Source organism: Microcaecilia unicolor, chromosome 3 (assembly GCF_901765095.1).
Source record: "Microcaecilia unicolor chromosome 3, aMicUni1.1, whole genome shotgun sequence".
In the NCBI taxonomy this organism is placed as follows: Eukaryota; Metazoa; Chordata; class Amphibia; order Gymnophiona; family Siphonopidae; genus Microcaecilia; species Microcaecilia unicolor.
In genome coordinates, this window is record NC_044033.1 from 95942820 (window position 1) to 95959328 (window position 16509).

Below are 16509 nucleotides of genomic sequence, written 5' to 3' on the forward strand. Positions count from 1 at the left end.
GATGTGAGGAATGCCTGGTGACTTGTCTGCCTGGTGCAAAGGTGGCGGACCTCACACCTCACCTAGATAGGATTTTAGATAGTGCTGGGGAGGAGCCGGCTGTCTTGGTACATGTGGGTACCAATGACATAGGAAGATGTGGGAGAGAGGTTCTGGAAGCCAAATTTAGGCTCTTACGTAGAAAGCTTAAATCCAGATCCTCTAGGGTAGCATTTTCTGAAATGCTACCCGTTCCACGCACAGGGCCCAAGAGACAGGCAGAGCTCCAGATTCTCAATGCGTGGATAAGACGATGGTGCAGAGAGGAGGGTTTTAGATTTGTTAGGAACTGGGCAACATCTGGTGAAGGGGGAGCCTATTCCAAAAAGATGGGCTCCACATTAACCAGGGTGGGACCAGGCTGCTGGCATCGGCATTTAAAAAGGCCATCTGCTCCAGCTTGTTCCAGTCCGCCTGCTCCAGCTTCTCTCTGCTTGTTCCAGTCCATCTGCTCCAGCTTGTTCCAGTCCGCCTGCTCCAGCTTCTCCCCACTTGTTCCTGGACATCAGCTCCAGCTTGCTCCATTCCGCCTGATCCAGCTTCTCTCTGCTTGTCCGAAACTCAGATGCGCCTGATCCAGCTCGTTCCAGTCCGTCTGTTCCAGCTTGTTCCTGTGTGCTCCGATCCTGCTGCCCTGCTCTCTTCTGCCCCAAACTATTCCAGCTTGTTCCAGTCCTGCTGCTGTGCTCTCCACCGCACTCACCTGTTCCTGCCTACCTGCCTGCCAGCCAATTAACCAACCTGCCAGCTTGTTCCAGTCCTGCTGCTGCACTCTCCACCACATTCACCTGTTCCTGACTGCCTGCTAGCCAATCAACCAACCTCCAAATTATTCCAGCTTGTTCCAGTCCTGCTGCTGAGCTCTCCACCGCACTCACCTGTTCCTGCCTGCCTGCCTGCTATTAGCCCGTCAACCTGCTGCTGAGCTCTCCACCGCACTCACCTGTTCCTGCCTGCCTGCCTCCCTCCCTGCTAGCTTGTCAGCCCATTGACTTACCTGCTCGCCAGCCCATCAACTTCTTCTCAGCCCATCTACCAACCCACCTGCCTCAGTCACTACTTATGACCCCTATACATATTCTCTTCCTTGCCCTATCCCTTCCTAATCTTTTCCCCCTCCCCCTACCGCTGTCTACCGCTGAAATGCACTTCCCACCCATGTCCTCTCCAGTCCTAATCACTACTGAAACACCCTATTCACCCCCGCCCCTCACCACCTCACCATCTCTCTTATCCCCCTCCACCTTCCTAGCTCTCAACCTTAAACACTTCCTTCCTGCCATTAACCCATCCCCATTCCTCCTAAGTGCATCCCGTCTTCGTCCCCTTTGTCGCCCTACCTCCCCCACCCTCCTCCGCACTCTCTTGCTCCTCCTCCTGCTATCCACAGGAGACATCAATCCCAATCCATGTCCCCCCCCCCCCCCCACCTCTCCTCGTCCTACCCATGCAGATGATTCCGGGATGTCTCCAATCTCATCTCTATTCCCCTCCTGCCCCCTCCTCCCTCCCCTTCTCATGTGCCCTGTGGAACGCCCGATCGGTCTGCAATAAACTCCCCTTCACCCATGATTTCTTCATCTCTCGCTCCCTTCAACTACTCGCCCTAACTGAAACCTGGCTCTCCCCTGATCACTCTGCCTCAGTCGCGGCCCTATGCCATGGAGGTTATCTCTTCTCCCACACTCCCCGCCCAGTTGGCCGCGGCGGAGGCGTCGGGTTACTACTCTCGCCCTCCTGTAGTTTCCAACCCCTCCTCCTACCGCAATCCCACTGCTTCTCATCCTTTGAAGCCCACGCCATCCGTCTATTCTACCCGTTGCCACTCAGAGTGGCAGTCATTTACCGCCCCATGATAAATCTCTCTCTTCCTCACTGACTTCAATGCCTGGCTTTCTGTTTTTCTTGATCCTTCATCTCCATCCCTCATTCTTGGAGACTTTAACATACACGCTGATGACCCATCCGACCCTCACGCTTCTCAGTTCCTCACTCTAACATCCTCCTTCAACCTCCAGCTGTGCTCCACCACCCCTACTCACAAAAATGGCCATTGTCTCAACCTCGTCCTCTCTTCCTCCGGCTCACCCTCCAATTTCCATGCCTCAGCTCTTCCTCTCTCTGATCATCATCTGATCACCTTTACTGTTCTTCAATCCCCCTCGGCCCCGCCCAATATTAACCACTACTTCCAGGAATCTCCAGGCTATTGACCCTTCCACCTTATCCTCTAGTATTTCTAATCTCCTCCCCTCCATCATGTCTTCCGAGTCTGTCGACAAGGCTGTCTCCGCTTACAATGCCACTCTCTCCTCTGCTCTGGACAACCTCGTGCCATCCATCTCCCGCCCCACAAGGCGTACAGCCCTGGTTGACCCCTTGCATCCGCTACCTTCACTCCTGCGCCCGATCTACTGAACGCCTCTGGAGGAAATCTCGCACCTATTTAGATTTCCTTCATTACAAATTCATGCTATCCTCCTTCCAGTCCTCCCTATTCCTTGCCAAACAGGACTACTACACCCAATTGACCAATTCTCTCAGCTCCAACCCTCGTCGTCTCTTCGCCACCCTTACCTCCCTCCTCAAAGTGCCCTCCGCTCCCCCCCCTCACTCTCTCCTCAATCACTGGCTGAATACTTCTGTGACAAGGTGCAAAAGATTAACCTTGAGTTCACTACCAAGCCACCTCCTCCCCTTCACCCTTCAACCCTCTCCCCCAACCAACCAACCCTGGCCTCCTTCTCCAGCTTTACTGTAATCACCAAGGAGGAAACCGCCTGTCTTCTTTCCTCCTCGAAATGCACCACTTGTTCCTCTGATCCAATCCCCACCAACTTACTTAACACCATCTCTCATACTGTAACCCCCTCCATCTGTCATATCCTCAACCTCTCTCTCTCTCCACTGCAACTGTCCCTGACACCTTCAAACACACCGTAGTCACACCTCTCATCAAAAAACCATCACTTGACCCTACCTGTCCTTCCAACTACCGCCCCATCTCCCTCCTACCCTTTCTCTCCAAATTACTTGAGTGTGCCGTTCACAGCCGCTGCCTTGATTTTCTCTCCTCTCAGGCCATCCTCGATCCGCTTCAATCCGGTTTTCGCCCTCTACACTCGACAGAAACAGCACTCTCTAAAGTCTGCAATGACCTGTTCCTTGCCAAATCCAGAGGCCACTACTCCATCCTCATCCTCCTCAATCTATCCGCCGCTTTTGACACTGTCAGTCATGATTTACTTCTTGCAACACTGTCCTCATCTGGGTTCCAGGGCTCTGTCCTCTCCTGGTTCTCTTCCTATCTCTCCCACCGAACCTTCAGAGTACACTCTCATGGATCTTCCTCCACCCCCATCCCACTCTCTGTTGGAGTTCCCCAGGGATCTGTCCTTGGACCCCTTCTTTTTTCAATCTACACCTCTTCCCTGGGCTCACTGATCTCATCTCATGGTTACCAGTATCATCTTTACGCCGATGACACCCAGCTGTATCTCTCCATACCAAACATCACCGCGGAGACCCAGGCCAAGGTTTCTGCCTGCTTATCCGACATTGCTGCATGGATGTCCAACCGCCACCTGAAACTGAACATGGACAAGACCGAGCTTATCGTCTTTGCACCAAAACCCACTTCTCCTCTTCCTCCACTCTCGATCTCAGTAGATAACACCCTCATCCTCCCCATCCCATCCGCCCGCAACCTCGGAGTCATCTTCGACTCCTCCCTCTCCTTCTCTGCTCATATCCAGCAGACAGCCAAGACCTGTTGCTTCTTCCTCTTTAACATCAGCAAAATTCGCCCTTTCCTCTCTGAGCACACCACCCGCACTCTCATCCATGCTCTCATTACCTCTCGCCTTGACTACTGCAACCTACTCCTCACTGGCCTCCCACTTAACCATCTATCCCCCCTTCAATCCATTCAGAACTCTGCTGCACGTCTTATATTCCGCATGAACTGATATACTCATATCACCCCTCTCCTCAAGTCACTTCACTGGCTTCCGATCAGATACCGCATACAATTCAAGCTTCTCCTTCTTACCTACAAATGCACTCAGTCTGCAGCCCCTCATTACCTCTCTACCCTCATCTCCCCTTACGTTCCCGCCCGAAACCTCCGCTCACAGGACAAATCCCTCCTCTCAGTACCCTTCTCCACCACCGCCAATTCCAGGCTTCGCCCATTCTGCCTCGCCTCACCTAATGCTTGGAATAAACTTCCTGAGCCCTTACGCCAAGCCCCCTCCCTACCCATCTTCAAATCCTTACTCAAAGCCCACCTCTTCAATATTGCTTTCGGCACCTAATCTTTATACCTTTCAGGAAATCTAGACTGCCCATTTTGATGACCCCTACTTGTCTGACTGTACATTTTATCCTTTAGATTGTAAGCTCTTTGAGCAGGGACTGTCCTTTTATGTTGAATTGTACAGCACTGCATAACCCTAGTAGCGCTTTAGAAATGTCAAATAGTAGTAGTAGTAGAGTTAGAGCAACTTTTAAGCTAGAAACGGGGGGAAGGCCGACAGTCGCTCAAAAGGTATCTTTCAAAGATATCACTAAAACAGGGAACATAGGGTATCCTGATAGTGAGGTTGCAAAAGAGACCGTAGTAGATCAGGTGTCCTTAAAAAAAAAAATAAGACAAAAGATTGCAAATTAATACTGTCAAGTACTAAGCATGATGTAAATAGGAACAACAAACATACTCAGGAAATCTAGTCTACCCCAACTTGACATTTCATCCTTTAGATTGTAAGCTCCTTTGAGCAGGGGCCATCCTTCTTTGTTAATTTGTACAGTGCTGCGTAACCCTAGTAGTGCTCTAGAAATGTTAAGTAGTAGTAGTAAGTAGTAGTTTGAAATGTCTGTATGTGAATGCAAGGAGCCTAAGAAATAAGATGGGAGAGTTAGAATATATTGCAGTAAATGAAAAATTAGATATAATAGGCATCTCTGAGACCTGGTGGAAGGAGGATAACCAGTGGGACACTGTCATACCGGGGTACAAATTATATCATAGTGTAGGGTGGATCGAATTGGTGGAGGGGTAGCATTGTATATCAACGAGAGACTGCAATCAAATAGATTAAAAATTCTGCAGGAAACAAAACACTTCTTAGAATCACTGTGGATTGAAATTCCATGTGTAAAGGGGAAAAGGATAGTGATAGGAGTGCACTACCGTCTGCCTGCCCAGGATGAACAGACGGGTGCAGAAATGTTAAAGGAAATTAGGGATGCAAACAAACTGGGCAACTCAATAATAATGGGTGATTTCAATTACCCCGATATTGACTGGGTAAATGTAACATCAGGGCATGCTAGGGAGGTAAAATTCCTTGATGAAATCATGGACAGCTTTATGGAGCAGCTGGTACAGGAGCCGACGAAAGAAGTTAAAATTCTAGACCTAGTCCTTAGTGGAGCGCATGATCTGGTGCGGGAGGTAATAGTGCTAGGGCCGCTTGATAGCAGTGATCATAATATGATTGGATTTGTTATTAGCTTTGAAATAAGTATACATAGGAAATCAAATACATTAGCGTTTAACTTTATAAAAGAAGACTATGATAAAATGAGAAGAACGGTGAAAAAAAAACTTAGAGGAGTGGTTGCGAGGGTCAAAAATTTACATCAAGCATGGATGCTGTTCAAAAACACCATCCTGGAAGCCCAGGCCAAACATATTCCGCGTATTAACAAAGGAGGACGGAAGACCAAACGACAGCAGGAGTGGTTAAAAAGTGAGGTGAAGGAATCCATTAGAGCGAAAAGAAAATCCTTCAGAAAATGGAAGAAGGAACCGACTAAAAATAAAAAGAAACACAGCATAAGGAATGTCAAGTCAAATGCAAAGTGCTGATAAGGATGGCTAAGAGGGATTGTGTTGGGGGCAAAAATACATAGTAAAAAATTTTTTTAGGTATATTAAAAGCAGGAAGCTGGCAAAAGAATCAGTTGGACCTCTAGATGACCGAGGAGTAAAAGGGGCGATCAGGGAAGACAAAGCCGTAGCGGACAGATTAAATGAATTCTTTGCTTCAGTCTTCACCGAGGAAGATTTAGGTGGGATACCGGTGCCAGAAATGGTATTCGAAGCTGACAAGTTGGAGAAACTTAATGAATTCCCTGTAAACCTAGATGATGTAATGGGGCAGTTCTACAAACTGAAGAGTAGCAAATCTCCTGGAGCGGATGGTATTCATCCCAGAGTACTGACAGAACTGAAAAATGAGCTTGCGGAGCTATTGTTAGTAATAATGTAATTTATCCTTAAAATTGAGCGTGGTACCGGAATATTAGAGGCTGGCCAATGTAACGCCGATTTTTTAAAAATGTTCTAGAGGAAATCCGGGAAATTAAAGACCGGTGAGTTTGACGTCAGTGCCGGGCAAAATGGTAGAGACTATTATTAAGAACAAAATTACAGAGCATATTCAAAAGCATGGATTAATGAGACAAAGAGGGGCATAATCGAACATCGGCGGCCAAATAGATCGCCAGCGATCTATGTTGTTGGCGGCGCTATAGCTGGCTGGAACCGTATTATTGAAAAAGATGGCCGACCATCTTTTTTTTTCAATAATACGGTTTAGCCCGGCCAAATGCCTTGGAGTTCGCCGGGTTTGAGATGGCCGGGTTTGTTTTTCAGCGATAATGGAAAGTTATGTCGGCCATCTCAAACCCTGGCCAAATTCAAGGCATTTGGCCGTGGGAGGAGCCAGCATTTTTAGTGCATTGGCCCCCCTGACATGCCAGGACACCAACCAGCCACCCTAGGAGTCACTGCGGTGGACTTCAGAAAAGCTCCCATGTGCATCAGTGGCGTAGCCAGACAGCCAGTTTTGGGTGGGCCTGAGCCCAAAGTGGGTGGGCACAAAATTTTCTCTGCTCCGCCCTCCCTCCACCACTATACCCACCATTTCTCCCTCCTCTCCACCCCTATGCCTACCATTTCTCCCCCTCCCCACCTATCCCCTCTGTATGCAGCATGTGTCCCTCCCCTCCACCTCATACACAGCCAAGACTTCTCCCTTCCTCACCCCTCCACCCTTTTGCTGCATCTCTCCCTTTTTCCCCGTGCATCTCCCTCACCCACCAACCAAGCCTCATCTTTCCATCTTCCCTCCGCCCTGTGCAGCATCTTTCTTTCCATCTTCCCTTCCCCCTGTGCAGCTGCTGTGTCCCCCGTCTTCCCTCCCCCATGCGACATCTTTCCCCCATCATCCCTCCCCCCCCCCGTGCAGCTGCAGCATCTCACCCTCCTTGCAGGCCCGCCCAGCAGCAGTGTTCCTGACGGCGATTGTACTCGCAGGCTCCACTCGCAGTCGCAGCGATTCCCACACGCTGCCTGCCGGCTGCCGCTCAATAATCTCCTTGCGCTACTAAGCGCTAACCCGGAAGTCTCTCCTGCAGAGGAGAGACTTCCGGGTTAGCGCTTAGTAGCACAAGGAGATTGAGTGGCAGCCGGCACTGGCAGGCAGCGTGTGGGAATCGCTGCGACTGTGAGCGGAGCCTGCGACTGGAATCGCCGTCAGGAACTTTGCTGCTGGGCGGGCCTGACCCGAAATTGGGTGGGCCCAGGCCCACCCAGGCCACCCGTGGCTACGCCCCTGATGTGCATAGCTCCCTTACTTTGGGAGCTGAGCCCCCAACCCCCCCTCCCCAAACCCACTACCCACAAATGTACTGCACCCACTAAAATTGCTCCAGGGACCTGCATATAGACTCTAGGACTTATTGCTGCTGTATAACTATTTGGCACACCAGTTCACACCTGAAGACTAATCTCTCTGAAAAAGTCCTTTCTTGAAATAAGCATGTTTACTCACAGTTAACTGCAGATCAGAGGTTGTGCCCCACTGGCAAAGAGTCCCCTGGTACTAAGATTAGCAGTAGGTCAGAGCTGGCACAATGGTGTACAATGCCCTCTTTCAACACCATTCAAGGTAAGAACTACGTTCTCTAACGTGGGTAACACAGGAAAGGGAACTAAAACTGGCTTACAAAAATGGCCACTGCTGCATGGACTACAACAGGAAACAAAACAGGGCACACTCTGACCCAGTTAGCAGGGGGGAAAAGCACCATGGGAGTAGAGCCCAGTACCCTACACCCACCACAATGCATTACTAATGTGACTCTGCAGGGCACCTAACAGAAAAGGTGTCACACTCACTCGAGAGCCACATCGCAACCAGGGATGTCTGCTGTCATGGAGGTGGGTACGGCATTTGAGGCTGGCATACAGGCTGGCAAAAAAGGTTTTTAGTTTTATTTTTTTAGTATCGATTATACCGATTTCGCCGCTTTTAAGAACTTGCCAGCCATCTCCCGATTTGTGTTGGAAGATAGCCGGCGATCACTTTCGATTATAAGCTGGAAAGTCAACATGGATTTAGTGAAGGGAAATCTTGCCTCACCAATTTGCTACATTTCTTTGAAGGGATGAACAAACATGTGGATAAAGGTGAGCTGGTTGATATTGTGTATCTGGATTTTCAGAAGGCGTTTGACAAAGTACCTCATGAAAGACTCCAGAGGAAATTGGAGAGTCATGGGATAGGAGGTAGTGTTCTATTGTGGTTAAAAGACAGAAAACAAAGAGTAGGGTTAAATGGTCAGTATTCTCAATGGAGAAGGGTAGTTAGTGGGGTTCCCCAGGGCTCTGTGCTGGGACTGCTGCTTTTTTTTTTTTTTTTTTTTACAATTTACAATAATTACAAGACAAAATCTTGCTTGGCAAAGATACATTAACAAAGGAAAAGAGAAATTAACAAAAAAAAGTAATTCCATAATTCTCATCTTACATTGAAATAATAAAATCAAAGGATAACATATTTCTTAAGAAAATAGGTTTACAATATAAAATGACATTTTAAATCACATTAAGTCATTCATCTATAGTCCACAATATGGGAGGCAAACCACAATATTCAGGAAATTATAAAGAATAAATTACAAATTCTTTCTATAAGGAACTAAGGAATGAGAGGGAGTTCTAGGAGTGCCTATTTAATCACGGAGTTGATGTAATTATTTGTCTTAACTGTACAGAAGGTAACAGGGCAATTTTTGCACCCAAGAAAGAGTCAAATTGAACAGGGTCAAAGAATATATATTTAACCGAGTTCAATTTAACTACACATTTACATGGAAAGTTTAACCAACAGAGAGCGCCCAACTGTTGTACTTTTGGGCGTAATTTAAGGAATTCTTTACGCCGTTTTTGGGTCGCCTTAGAGATATCCGGAAACATTTTTATTTTATAATTCAAAAAAAGCTGTTCTCTATGAAGGAAAAATTGTTTGAGTAGCCAGTCTCTGTCCGGTTGTAATACAAGTGAGACAATTAAAGTCATTGGTGTTAGTCCCAGATTGTCATCTTCCAAAGTTTGAGTCAAATTTAAATCCAAAGTATCAAAAGAAATTTCATTTCCTTGTTCTACCAATTGTTGGTTCTCCTTTCTCTTATAAGGTGATAGAAAATAAATTTTTGATATAGGCGGATATGCCTTTTCCGGTATCTTCAAAACTTCACTTAAGTATCTTTTAAAAGTTATTAATGGAGCTATCATAGGCTGCTTGGGAAAGTTTATGAGTCTGAGTGTATTAGCTCTCTGTGCATTCTCCAACATTTCTATTTTATTCTGTAGATATTGATTTTCTTTAATTAAGTTAGTTTGCACTTGTTGTGACCTTTGTATTTCTTTCAAATTATTTTCTACAGATTTGTCCACAGTTTGTATTCGTCCTTCTAGAGCTGGTATTTTATTCAACAATGTCTGTGATTGATCAGATAGTGGGGAAAGCTTTTGTACAAATAGGGTTTCCAAATTCTTTAATGCTTCCCAAATGGCATCCAAGGTTATATTTTCTGGTTTCTCACCAATTGAAAACTTACTTGATGTATTCGTAAGAATAGGGTGCTCCAGTTGCCCTGCTTCCTTTGATAGTTGGTCTCCAGTCAAGAATCTCCCCTCCTGCAATTCCAACACTTCATGTGTTGTTACTCTCGGCAGAGCTTCGTCCGAGTTGGGTCCCGCTCCGAGTCTCCCTTCCACCACTTGGGTACTAGGGGTTTCTCGATCCCTGCTCGGCGTGTCTGCCGGCATAGGCGGGGCCAACCGCTGTTCGGGGCTCAACGTTGTTTCTGTCTCCAGGCGGTGAGGTGGCTCTCCTTCCCCCACTCTCTCCGTCAGCGGAGTATTCGCTCCCGACATTGCTCCCGGAACGAAAAAACGCTCCAAAGTAGAAAATGACGATGAAGCTGGAACCGCGGGACCGGTTCTTTGCCTGCCCCTCCTCTTAGGCATGCCGAACAGGAGTTCAGAAGGAAATAGAGGTATGAGATATGGATCGTCTTTTCAAAGCTCCCTCTCAGTCGCCATCTTGCCTCCTCTCAGTCGGGACTGCTGCTTTTTAACATATTTATAAATGACCTAGAGATGGGACTAACTAGTGAGGCAATTAAATTTGCTGATGACACAAAGTTATTCAAAGTTGTTAAATTGCGGGAGGATTGTGAAAAATTACAAGAGGTCCTTACGAGACTGGGAGACTGGGCATCTAAATGGCAGATGACGTTTAATGTGAGCAAGTGCAAAGTGACACATGTGGGAAAGAGGAACTCGAATTATAGCTACATCATGCAAGGTTCCACGTTAGGAGTCACGGACCAAGAAAGGGATCTAGGTGTCGTTGTTGATGATACGTCGAAACCTTCTGCTCAGTGTGCTGCTGCGGCTAAGAAAGCAAATAGAATGTTAGGTTTTATTAGGAAATGAATGGAAAACAAAAATGAGGATGTTATAATGCCTTTGTATTGCTCCATGGTGCAACCGCACCTCGAATATTGTGTTCAAATCTGGTTGCCGCATCTCAAAAAAGATATAGTGGAATTAGAAAAGGTGCAGAGAAGGGCGACAAAAATGATAAAGGGGATGGGACGACTTCCCTATGAGGAAAGACTAAAGTGGCTAGGGCTCTTCAGCTTGGGGAAAAGGCGGCTGAGGGGAGATATGATAGAGGTCTATAAAATAATGAGTTGAGTTGAATGGGTAGATGTGAAGTGTCTGTTTACGCTTTCCAAAAATACTAGGACTAGGGGGCATGCAATGAAGCTACAATGTAATAAATTTAAAATGAATCATATAAAAATTTTTTTCATTCAACGTGTAATTAAACTCTAGAATTCGTTGCCAGAGAATGTGGTAAAGGCGGTTAGCTTAGCGGAGTTCAAAAAAGGTTTGGATGGCTTCCTAAAGGAAAAGTCCATAGACCTTTATTAAATGGACTAGAGGGAAATCCACTATTTCTGGGATAAGCAGTATAAAAGGTTTTGTACTTTTTTGGGATCTTGCCAGGTATTTGTGACCTGGATTGGCTACTGTTGGAAACAGGATGCTGGGCTTGATGGACCTTTGGTCTTTCCCAGTATGGCAATACTTATGTACTTATAATTTTCCCATTAGCATGTGAGCACTTAACTACACCTAGGGGCCCTTTTACAATTCACATAAGAGCCTACGCGCATCCAGTACACGCAAAATCAGCATTACTGCCCAGCTACCACATGCCCCAGGTGGTAATTCTGAATTTGGTGTGTGCCGAAAACACGCGGTAGAAAATATTTTCTATTTTCTATTACGTGGCGTTTATCCGGCGGTAAACAGCAGTAGGCGCGTGCTGCATGCCTACCACCTGGGTAACTCGTGAGACCTTACCACTAAATCAATGGGTGGCAGTAAGGTCTCAGGCCCAAAATGGATGCGTGCTGGGTTTTATTTTACCGCACGTCCACGTTATTTTTACCGCACGTATTTTCCAGCACCTTTAAAAAAAAACCTTTTTCCACGATGCGGTAAAAATTGGCCCGGCACATACCCAAAAGATGTGTTTGCACTGCCGCAGGCCACTTTTTACCACTGCTTAGTAAAAGGGCCCCTCATTTTGTAAGCAGTAAGACCTCAAACGCCATGTGCTAATCGATTAGCATGTGGCAATGTAGCTGCGCTAACCGAATAGCGTGGAACAAGCCTACTCTGCACCCTGACCAGACTACCGGGCTAGAAAATGTAGTTTATCTTTAGCATGTGGGAAGTGCACGCACATGCAAAAATTACCACTAGAGGGCATGAAATGAGATTGAAGGTGGGCAGACTCAAAAAAAATGTCAGGAAGTATTTTTTCACGGAGAGAGTGGTGGATGCTTGGAATGCCCTCTCGCGGGAGGTGGTGGAGAGGAAAATGGTAACGGAATTCAAACATTCGTGGGATAAACATAAAGGAATCCTGTTCAGAAGAAATGGATCCTCAGGAGCTTAGCCGAGATTGGGTGGCAGAGCTGGTGGTGGGAGGTGGGGCTGGTGGTTGGGAGGCGGGGATAGTGCTGGCCAGACTTATACGGTCTGTGCCAGAGCTGGTGGTGGGAGGCGGGGCTGGTGGTTGGGAGGCGGGGATAGTGCTGGGCAGACTTGTACGGTCTGTGCCCTGAAAATGACAGTTACAAATCAAGGTAAGATATACACAAAAAGTAGTACATATGAGTTTGTCTTGTTGGGCAGACTGGATGGACCATGCAGGTCTTTTTCTGCCGTCATCTACTATGTTACTATGTTACTATGTAATCCTGGGCGCACCATGCAGGAAGCAATAAAGGAATGATGGACCAAATGAACTTTACATCAACTAAACCTCTGTGCATATCTCTACACAATTCTTATGGCAGCATTCTGAAAAAAGCAGCAGACAGTATAAATAATATATTAAATTGCAATGCCCATCAGCAGCTCATTACACACAGCCTTGTATGACAATGAATGACAGCAATCAAACTCTTCATTTCTAAACAAGATTTTGTCTACTCTAAATATAAGTTGTATAAAATAAATTTGACACACATGACTAATCTGAGGTTTCCAAGACTGCTGTCAAAAGCCACACTTAAATTATAGAGATGAGGTTTACCAAACTATAGGGCCCTTTTACTAAGCCCCATAGGTGCCTATGTGCATCCCAACATGCGTCAGTTTTGAGTTACCGCCCAGCTACCGCATGGCCCTTGAGTAATTTCATTTTTGATGTGCGTCCACTATGCGCGCTGAAAAATAATTTTTATTATTTGGCACATGGTAGAAACTGGGCAGTAATCATCATTCTACATGCATAGATGATTAATGTACAGTTAATGCATGAGACCTTACCGCTAAGTCAATGGCTTGCAGTAAGGTCTCAGACCTAAAATGGACGCGCGCCAATTTTTATTTTACCGCACGTCCATTTTTGGCAAAATTTTTTAAAAAGCCTTTTTTTTACAGGCACCCAAAACATGCGCCTACACTAGCGCAGCCCATTTTTCAACACACCTTAGTAAAAGGAGCCCTGTGTCCCTACATTGAAATGCTTGATATCTGTAGGGTTCCTATGCACAGGGAAAACTTTTAGCTCATTTTCAGAAAATGTTTGTTTTTCCTCCTAATATTTGTGTTTGTTTTAACCCATATTCAAACTTTTTAATGCAAATAAATTGGCATCCCGACATAACAGACCATACAAAAAAAAACCCCACAAAACAGACTAAAACCAAAACAGACCATGACAAAAAAAAAACCCACAACAAAACAGATTTATGATTCTCACTAGATACCAAGTGTGGATAGTGAAGTCAAGCCGTAAGCAGGTGCCAGGACTTTCAAGTGACAAGCCGTGGACTTTCTCAGTAATTTATGGCTCCTCCACTTTTTTGTACCCTTCAAATTGGTACCATTCAAAAATAAATCTATTTCATCAGGCCCTTTTGTCAGGAGTCTATTTTGTCAGGGACTTTTATGTCGGGAACTTTTTTTGTTTGGAACATTTTTGTCTGGTTTCTTTTGACCTTTTTTTTTTTTTTTGACAGGGTGCCAAATAAATTAATTATATACGGATTAATTTGTATGTTAGTGGGCGTTCAGTAGATTTTGCAAGCACTTGCTTTAAGACACCCTAATGAACTGAATACTCACTCATAAATACACATCTGTATCGCCCAATCTCTGCACTTCCAGTTGTTCTGTTTAAGAGTAGTTTAACTTAAACATGTTTTAAGTCATCCAGTCCCTGACGTTAAAAAGGCAAAGAACAATTGATTTATAGTCATTACCTAGGGATATGTATTCATTAAGCCCACACCTTTTTTAATAGACAGATCATGGTGCGTTAAATTCAGGTACTCTAGGTATTTCACTGTCCATGGAGGGCTCACAATCTAATTTTGTACCTGAGATACTGGAGGGTTAAGTGACTTGCCCAAGGTCAGAAGGAGCAGCAGTGGAATTAGAACCAGACACATCTGGACATCAAGCCCAGTGTTATAACCACTAGTGCACATTCAGGTTGCTAGTGCCTTGAAAATTTTAGTGTATGTGAACTTGATTTAACAAGAATTGGCATGTAGGAGATAGTTTGTGATGGTCATTTTAAAAGCGCTATTCATGCTTTAAATGCCCCAATCCTAGCTCCTATATGTTTTTGCGGCAAAAGCTAAAGCTGGTATTTTACAAAAGAGCAGGCCAAAAAGCTGAAGCTATGAAAATGTATAGCCCTGATGGAGGTGTGTCAGGGGCAGTATGAGGGAGTGTCAAAGGTGGTGCTGTGTCAGTGATATGCAGTAACCAGAGAGGGTAAAACAGTAAACACAAATAGCAAACAAAGAAAAAGCATAGCTGGGCCTTCAAGACTAAGACAAGAGCCCTTTATTAAGATCAGACCCGACATGGGCCGTATTTCGGCATAAACAATGCCTGCCTCAGGGGTCCAAATTTCAATATAAAGATACACAAGAAGTGAGTTCAATAAAAGCAAATGCTTTAGATAAGTATGCAACTCACCAAGATTTCGATAGCAACAGCTCCTGTCTAATGCTGTCGGTCAGAAAAACCGCCAAAAATTTTGTCGTTAGACAGGAGCTGTTGCTATTGGGCTGGCGGTAGTCCCAGAAAAGCAAGTGGTAAGCCTTCATTGGTCTTACTGCTGCTCTGTAAAAGGGCACCTGAACTTCTAGTCCAGACCTACTTATTCATAAAGGCATACAATAAAGATTCCCCATAACGATCTGACTTCCTAATTATTCCAATCACAAATATTAAGGAACCCTGCTATCTGTCCATCCTAATTACATCCTCACGACTGTATATTATATCTTGTCCTAATATAATTATGTTATGTAATGTTGATCTTTCAATCCACTTCCAATCCCATATGATTTACTTATGCACTCTTGTTTGTAATAATTGTAAAATTATTATTCCATTATTATGATTGCTTTGATATTCTACATACCCATCTGTATCTATATTTTGAAATTCATATCCTATAATGTGTACATGTTGCTGTAACATTTTGTGAGCCACATTTAGCCTGCAAATAGGTGGGAAAATGTGGGATACAACTGCAGCAAACAAATAAATAAATAAATGTTCAAAGGGAAGCTTTTTTATAGGAAACTTTCCTCATCAAATACACAGAAACATACACAAGTACATGTACTTTCTAGGTCTCTCTTCTAGTGCTGTCCTGCTGCCAGGGCCACTGAGAGGGGGGGATGGGGGGAGGAATTCCCCAGACCCAGCTCTGGCAAGCTTCTTCCTGCCTGCTTCCAGGTCTGTCCTCACCTGCTCCTGCATACCGTCCAGGATCCGGATGATTACATATATTGCGTTAATTCAATCATCTGGGTCTCGACTCCCAGCACACAAGAGCACTGGAGCAGGAGAGGACAGAGTGAGGGAGCAGCACAGCAGTGACTCAGAGACAGAAAGGTGTAGGGGCGGGAACAGCAGCACGCATGGCGGTCCAGTCCTGCCCCGGGCCCAACTGTGTTTCTCGGCAGCCCTGCTGCTGCTAATGTGCTCATTCAGGCATTGTCTCCCCTCCCCAGGTCAAAGTTGGCCCACCATCATGTAGTATTCTTGCATTTGCTGCCAGTTCTTTTCCTGAGCAGTCAGCAGACTCTTCACACTTTCCCCCATTCTTCAGTCCTACTCCTTTGAACCAATCCCCCCCCCCCCCAAAAAAAAAAAAAACACTCATTGGTTCTCTCCAAAGACTCTGTTCAGAGCTCAGCTTCCCCCACAGCCCTTGCAACTCAGACCTAAAAGCTTTCCCATTGTCTGGATTCTACCACAGCTTCTGCACTGGAAGGGGGGTGTATTGGAGAGTTGCAGTGGACTAATCTCTGAAAAATATTCACACAGCCATCCTTCTGGTTTGGAGGCATGTAGTTTGGATATTTTAGAATCCTGAAAAAAATCCAGACAGTTTGCAATCCTAGTCTCCTGAATCCTGAGCACACCTGACAGGGCCCCTAAACTTTTGGGCCCAAGGCACATGTTTAGTTTGCCTGTGCCTTAATCGGGCTCTGATCATCTATTATGTCAAATGCTCCTGAAAGTTCAATCAGTATGATCACTTGGGATGT